Raw genomic sequence first — 8,474 nt, 5'->3', positions numbered from 1 at the left:
CTGGTATTACTATACTTGTGGGGACATTTGGTCCCCATAACGTGATGAATACCAGGTGCACACACACACACACACACACACACACACACAAATTGGCCATGCAGTCATACATTCTTGCATTTGCATATTGCCCAAAACAGCCATACACAAGGCCTGAAAATATTTTGCGGTATGCCTCAGGTGAGTTTCATGTTTGTGTGTGTGTGTACATGTGTATGTGCGCTTCCTGACAGGAGTTAAGTGCTAAAAAAAACATGAGAGAGAAAACGAGAGCGATAGAGAGAGATGCATTCCTGTGTGGCTGGCTCTATTTTTTTGCTGTATATAAGTGTCTGTGTGTTTAAAGAGACCATATGTAGAATTTAGAATCCCTTGTTATTAGCAACACCATTGGCCGTTAAGTGAACTGCAGCCAGCGACTTATTGCTTATGCTCACACTTTTGCAACGTTATGCTGTTTACGAACATCCAGATTCTGTCCAGATGCTGCTGAGAACTATATATGTGCAGCGCCCTTCCTCTTAATAACACAATAAACACAGTACAAAAATAACAGAGGTGAGAAAGCATCAGTTAAGAAAGCATCTGATCACAGAGCTGTGGATATGTTTGCACCAGCTCTGCATTTCAAAGGCATCTTGTCGACAGAGGAGATAAATAAATTACACTGTTATGATAGTTTGATTATAAGTGTATTTGAGACTATAGACTATGTAGATGTGGCTATAAATGTGAGACTAAAGTTTGAATTAATCCATTTTCTTTGAATGACACATTGACAGAATGGCTATATTTTGGCATTACCCTGAACATTGTAAGCATTCATTTATGTGAGAGGCTCTCAGTAACGCGGGTAAACATCACATCCTTTAGATTTTTCCTGGCAAAAACATCCCGAGTCCTTCATACACGAAAATTCTTACATAGCCCCTTTAAATGTTTAGCACATAAACATTTGAGAGAGAGAAAAAATTCAGTGCTTTTTCAACTGGAAATTCACAAGTTTTAATTTCTGTACATGACTTAACATTCAAAAACGAAAGCTTCTCATTTGAAACAATAAAGGTTTTAAAAAATTTAAGGGTTTGTTCGTATATGCTATAATGAATAGTGATGCTTCGTTGTTTGTTAAATTGTGACTCAAAGGTCAGATGTAAGCAAACTGACAACAAGAGCAGATGCACTCTGACCCTTTCAGGCACTCAACGATAAGATATCAGAATGTGCAGTTAACAAGTCGCCACGCAGTTACAATCTCCAGTGTCACACTGCACACATCTTGCTGTCTTATCACTGCTTTCTTCTGATACATTCCTCTTTGCCGCAAGAACGACACAAGCAAGCTTTTATCTGCTGTGTCACTGGCTGAGATGGTCGCAGAAAACTGCATTTGAAGATAGTTGCCTCCTGGACTGAGTCCTCTTTGTTTTGTATTTTCCCAGTGATATATCAACTGTGTGTTTTGGATTATGACTCAGAAAGGTGGAAATCGTTCAAACATTTCTGTCCAGTGACTGGGAATGATGAATATTGGGAAATACAGATTTTTTTTTTTCTTTTTCGAGTTTTCCACCACTTTTACAACAGTAAGTGCACTTGCACTTTAAATGTTTGATTTCATGATTGAATTTCATGTAAATGCCATGTTATGTTGCCTGCACAAGCACCGTAATGCACTAACTTCTAGGTCATGACTCTGACGGGTCAGTGCATTTTCTGTACTGTTAAATTACATCACTTCAACAATAGTTGATTTTGGCGCCTACACTTGAAATGTTCATTTATCAAATATCAAATCACTGGAACCTGATGAAGAGATTCAGATTTTTTTGGCTCTAACTGGAGAAAGGTGTTGTTTGTGTGTGTGTCTGCGTGTCTGTGTGTGTGCTTGCATTGCATGATTGGTTGAATTTATAGGTTTTCTTCATACCTCTGTCATTCATGGCAGGTTAGAAAAATAACAGCTTTCACTTTAATTTGATTGATTGTTAAATAGGAGCTTCTGCAGTTTCAGTCAAAACAGTTCTAAATCAAATGTGTCACAAATTTCCGGATTTAACGAAGGCATCCAAAGTCAAGGAGCAGAGACACAGAAGTTTATTGTACACACTTGGATGTGCGCGCACACACACACACACACACACACACACACACTCACTCACACTCACACACTCTCTCTCTCTCTCTACTGGAGTGTTTTGGGCCTTTATCCTTCGAAAACATTTGAAGAAAATTCAGCTCTCGTGTTCACACACGTGTGCTGTGTTGAAGTTCAAACTTATTTCTGTAGAGTTGTTTATTGGTATCTGAGATTATTTAACTCGATATCTGTTTATTTTCCCAACAGGACAGAATGTGTAACAAGGTGTGAAAGCTTTTAAATTCTATAAAGACGTAGGATCATGTCAAAGGTGTTTCAGTGAGACTTTAATGATCCAAGAGGGAGTTTCCCTGTCGAGCTCCTCCAATAAAACTCCAGGAATATTAGAATAATGAGAAACTGAACAAGGAAAGTCATACAGGTTTGGAATGACATAAGGGCGAGTAAATGATGACATAATGTTTATTTTGGGGTAAACTATCGGTTTAAACGGTATAAAGAAATGATCAGAAACAAATCAATTTGATCAGTTTTAACATATTAGTGAATGACTGAATTTCTCCAATTTCATTACTTAATGTATCAGTGTTTTGAAAGAATTGATCGAAGGAATGATTCAATGATACAGTCCAGGGCAGCATTTCCTAAAAGCATTGTAAGCCTTAAGTAGATTGTGGAACCATTGACACCGATGGCCTCTATGAGCTACTTGTGCTTGCAGTGCTTTTGGGAAACACAGCCCAGGTTTGTTACTGAATGGGTCAGTGTTCCTAAATGAATCGATTGAATGAATTAGTCAATGATCACATATAAAGGCGTGTCGCCACCTACTGGTGTGTAAATGTAACCAACAGAAAACAACAACAACACTAAAAAAAATAGCTGTTCAGATTGTGTTCATAAAATAAAGAAACCATGTATTTTTTATTTTTTTTGTAAATTGCTAATGACTTTAAAGTTTGTCTGATTCATCAAGCATGTAAACTCAAATCAAAACTCAAAAGATCACTTTTCTTTGTTTTAGGCCTTAACCGCTATTTAAAAAAACCCATGGAAATAGGGAACCCATGCCAAATTAGCCTACAAACAGATATTGAGAATGAACAGTTCTGTGTGTTTATATCACGGGTGTGATTCTGTGAACTCATGCTGTCATATATCATCCATCACAAACTCCAACCTATTTATATTTATTGTCCCTTTCCATTATATATTAATGTGAATTTTGGGTTACACTTTATTTTAAGGTGTCCTTGTTACAGTGTAATTATACATTTAAGTACTGAGTAATATTAATTAACTACATGTACTTACTATATGGTTAGGGTTAGGATTAGGGTTTGGCTTAGGGTTACTTGCATGTAATTATGCATAATTAATTGTTATTACAATAGTAAGTACATGTAACATGTGTAACAAGGACACCTTAAAATAAAGTGTTACCTAATTTTGTTATAGTAGCCACACCCTGCTATGTGTGTGAATGACGTAAGATGTAGGTTCAGTTGGGGTGTTTTGAGGTGCTGGCATGCTAAGCATGAGGCCCTGATATAATGGCGCTTTGTGCTTACACTTCACTCAGCATATTAGCTCTGCCTGCTCTTCACACTACCCTTATGCTGGTACCAAAAGTGTGTGTGTGTGTGTGTGTATGTGCATAAGAGAGAGAGAGAGAGAGAGAGAGAGAACAACAAAAGGAATGAATGTTTATTCACAAGAAACACATTGTATGTACAATGTCTGGATCACGGAGATACAGAGCAGAAAAACAGACATACATCCACTCTCTTTCTGTAACCAGCAGACCAGCTTATCAGTCTTTCCTGCTTTCTTCTAATGGCACATCCATGTTATCTTTCTGTCTGGACCTGATAGACATCACATATGGACTATGCACACACAAACATACTGCCAACAATAACTTCTCACTTAGAAATAAAAAGACATTTGTTTATTAAACAGACAGATAGCCTTTGGTTAAGTCAGGACCTCATATAAAATTAAATTTAATTAAAATAATTATAAAATTTAATTAAAATAATTTAATTAAATCAAATTAATTTTCCCATCAAGTCCTTGAACAATCAACTACCTGCAATCAACTTTAGTTCCATTCCAAACTCTGCCTATAATGTTAAAAAAAACCATTTTAGGCATTATTCTATCTATTGCTTTGTTTACATTCTAAATCAATTTTGAACATAAAAACGTGTAATTACATACTTAACAATTCCATTAATGATTCTTTGAGTAATTTTGAGCATTTTTTGTCATAATGACAGCAGCATTGTTTAATACATGTTACTTTGGTATCACTGAGTTACTATTATAGTTTTTACTAATATTTTGAATGTTTTTTTGTTTTATATGCTCTGCTTTCTTTTTAGTTTTATTTACAATTGTCTTTTTTTTACTAGCTGAATTGTTTAAATTTTTTTTTATTTCAGTTAAAATTTATTTTATTTAAAGTAACTTTTTTTGGTTTTAGTTTTATTTAACTAAAATAACCTGGTTTAATGTGCCTCAGATGCATGTATTGCATGTTTTAATGGGTAACCCAAAGATGTGTTCGTGCAAGAACTGCTTACAGAACTGAACAACACGAAAGTCATTTAATCATGCTTTACTATTGGGGTGAAAAAAATCAAACTAGTTCTGAATAAGAACCTGTTCTTGAGTTCCCTGTTTCCAAAATAATAGTGCCAACAATCCGTAAATTGTCTGCAGTGTGAACAAAGCCTAAGAAACTTGTTTAAAGTGGACAGTCCTGAAGCAGCATGATGTGGAATGTTGTGTCTTTGTGGGCGAGTTGAGTGGTTTGCGGAGAAGGGAAACTAGGGCTAATGACGGCAGCAGTGGGCAGCTGGGTCCTGTTTTCATCATGATGTTAGAGGAGATCATGATATACTTAGACGAAAGCCCCGCTTCCATTATATGCATTATACAGCGACGAGCCATGTCTGCAAATGTATCAGGTTATAGTAAAAAGAAACAAATGAAAGGGAGGGAAAATGAACATGGTGTGTCTAAAACCAATGCACAATGCATTGGTGCATTATTTAGCTTTTATTTTATTTTGTTTTTACTAGCATTTTCATCCATAGCAATTAATGCAGGGATTCTCTTAGGGCAACACCTCCCAGGATGGTGTACATGGGCAGCTTCCAATTGAAAAACCTTTCTATTTGCGTCTCTCTTATAAATATGTGGGGAAAGACAATTTAACAAATGCCTTTTCTGTGTACTTTTATAAACGCATCATCAAAAAGCAAGTAATTTTTTTTTTTAATCAAAAAGTCTCCTATGTTTCCAGCCACTTATTTTGATATAAGAAAGTATGCATGTTTTCTAATATAGAAAATATTTGCTATAATTTTCTTTATTATTTTTCTTTATTATTAAATTAGCAGATCTTGTGTGTCAACCTACTTTCCCCACTTTAATGAAACATTCCATAAATTAAATAAAGTTAATTACATCATCATTTTAACTTTAAGTAATTTAATTCTTTGAGGACAAGCAAATTTATCCTCGTGGACCACTTCATCTTTTATTAAACATTATTTGTCTAGCACGCATTACTTGTCATTTGTATAGAATGTTTAAATAAAAAAACTTTAAAAGGAAAACACACTTGTTTCAGGTGTCAACCTACTTTCCCCACTTTAATGAAACATTCCATAAATTAAATAAAGTTAATTACATCATCATTTTAACTTTAAGTAATTTAATTCTTTGAGGACAAGCAAATTTATCCTCGTGGACCACTTCATCTTTTATTAAACAGTATTTGTCTAGCACGCATTACTTGTCATTTGTATAGAATGTTTAAATAAAAAAAAAAGGAAAACACACTTGTTTCAGATGGTCATTATCCTTTTCTTGTTTTGTGGGATTATGGATGCATATTCCATTTCTTTGTGCATATCTGTGTTGCCGGAGCCTATGTGTCGATTTCTCTGGTTTCAAACGAATCTGTTTTCAAGTAGACTGGCACATAGAAATAAACCTCCCACAACACTCCTGTTCAACTTTTTCTTCTCACAACTGCCCAGAACCGTTCTGTTCTTAACTGAATTTAGAAACTCTTACTGTTTCTGTTCTACACCATATATACTTTTCCCTTGTCCAGATTCCTTGAATACCTGGTAATAGGCAGTGCACGACCCGATGAGGCCACCAGTGGGAGAACAAAAAAAAAACAAAAAAAGAGTTTGAAATCTCCCGAGAACAGATGATTGAATTATTTAGTGTATATCTGTAATTGGATCTATTTTTCTATGATGCAGAGGTACTAGAGAGGTTCATTTGTCTTGTGCCACAGCGTGCTTTGGGTGGTCTTTTTGTTTGGAGGGTGCTTTGAATGGCCATATCTAGGCTGAAAAGCCCCCCTGAGCCCCTTTACCCAGCCTGCTCTGTTTAATGTGGTCTACGATTGCAGCCGCCTCGTTTGGGTTTTGTAGTTTAACAGTGTTTGCTTTGGTCTTTTTTTTGTATGTTTATTAAGAGATGAAACGCCATGTTTAAGACTTAGGAACTGTTGTCGTGTGCTGTTTGATATGTGCACGTTCATGATGTGAAGCTTTCCTTGCTTGTATCTTTTCACATAATGTGCCAGCATGCCTCCATAACTGACATCAATGTGACATGTTCAACAGAACACACTCACTTCCTTTTTCTCACTCACACACTGGTTCGGATGACTGCAGACTTGCATAGTAAAGTTACACTGTTCCTGTCATACAACCTGTCAAGTTAAGTTCAGAAACAAAGCACACAGGGCCAAAGATAAATTCTTCATACATACAGAGACTGAATCAGGCCATGCTTTGTTCAAACAGTAGTAGTGACTTCCATATTGGTTTTTCAATTGCAGGTCAGCTGTTTCTCCTAGACTTTTTGTTATTTTGTTTCTCCTACACTTTTTGTTGTCTTCATTATCTTGCTTCTCACATGTGTCTCCTCAAGAATTTCGGAAGAAATTTTAATAATGTCACAATAGTTACGTTTTCACTTGATATCGTGTTGTAAAAATCTCCATCCGTGTTATATGGAAAACAGCAGCTCGGACATTATGTAAAATATCTCTTTTTGTTTTCCATAAAGTTTGGTGACACAAGTAAATGATGCCAGACTTTTAGGAGAAAGTTGGAATGTATTGAAAAGTGTGTTAGGTCTTTTGGGCAATAAAAACGCAAATAAAAAGTAGCACGCGGCAGGAATAGAGTGATATTGTATTATTTGTGGTTTATTATGAGAAGAATGGCCTTTGAGAAAAGCTCTTAATTGTCTCCTGCATCTTTTTTTTCAAAATGATTAATACTGCTACAGATTGACTGTGAAGTCTCCTCTATATTATGCTTCATCATCTGAAATGAAGGAATAAATTAATGCATGTGGTGATGTGGGCTTCGTTTTACGTCTGGGCTTCCTGTGATGAAATCTTTTTTTTTAAATTTCCCTCAACACCAAAAGGGAAAGAAAAAAAACAACAGAGGAAGAACAAGAATCATAAATCACTTCATTGTAAATATTGCTGACACGAAGTCTGATCTGAATTTTGATATACGATTCAGCTGACCTAAAACACTGAAATAGGACCCATCATAAGAGACCTGATTTTGGTCATAACTCAGTTTTTACAACATATATAGTCTCTGTATTTTGTCTTTGTAGGGTAGTATGGAACATCCAAGTGATCCATTAGTAATTTGCAGTACTGCAGCACAGGACGCTCATCCATCTGTAAACTTCCGTTTTTGAGACAATGAACATCATTCAAGATCACTACTCACCTTCCATTTGTCTCCTTCCATCCATTCCTACCCGTCCCTTTCCTGCCATCCCTCAATGCCTTGACAAAGTGTCACTTGTTTAAGATGCAGCATGGGAAAACAAACTCTATTTTAACCAGAGTTAAATGGATAGTTCACTCAAAAATTTAAATTTGCTGAACATTTACTCACCCTCAGGCTGTCCAACATGTAGATGATTTTGTTTCTTCATCAGAACAGATTTAGAGAAATGTAACCTTACATAACTTGCTCGCCAAGGGATCCTGTGCAGTGAATGGGTGCCGTCAGAATGATAAAGCTGATAAAACATCACAATAATCCACAAATAATCCACACAACTGCAGTCCATCAATTAACATATTGTGAAGTGAAAAGCGCAGTGTTTGTAAGAAACAAATCTATAATTTAGGCATTCTAACTTAAACCGTTACATCGTGCCAAAATATGGCTCCATAATCCATAAAAACGCTTCCTCCAGTGAAATTCAAAGACATATTTGTTTAGAACAGTTTTGGATTGTTTTCACTTGTAAACAGAGCTTGATCTGCACATATTTCTCTCCTGATTTCAACGAGACG

This window comes from Sinocyclocheilus rhinocerous, unplaced genomic scaffold (genome assembly GCF_001515625.1).
Source record: "Sinocyclocheilus rhinocerous isolate Xijiao unplaced genomic scaffold, SAMN03320098_v1.1 scaffold352, whole genome shotgun sequence".
Taxonomy (NCBI): domain Eukaryota; kingdom Metazoa; phylum Chordata; class Actinopteri; order Cypriniformes; family Cyprinidae; genus Sinocyclocheilus; species Sinocyclocheilus rhinocerous.
This window is presented reverse-complemented; position numbering follows the sequence as displayed.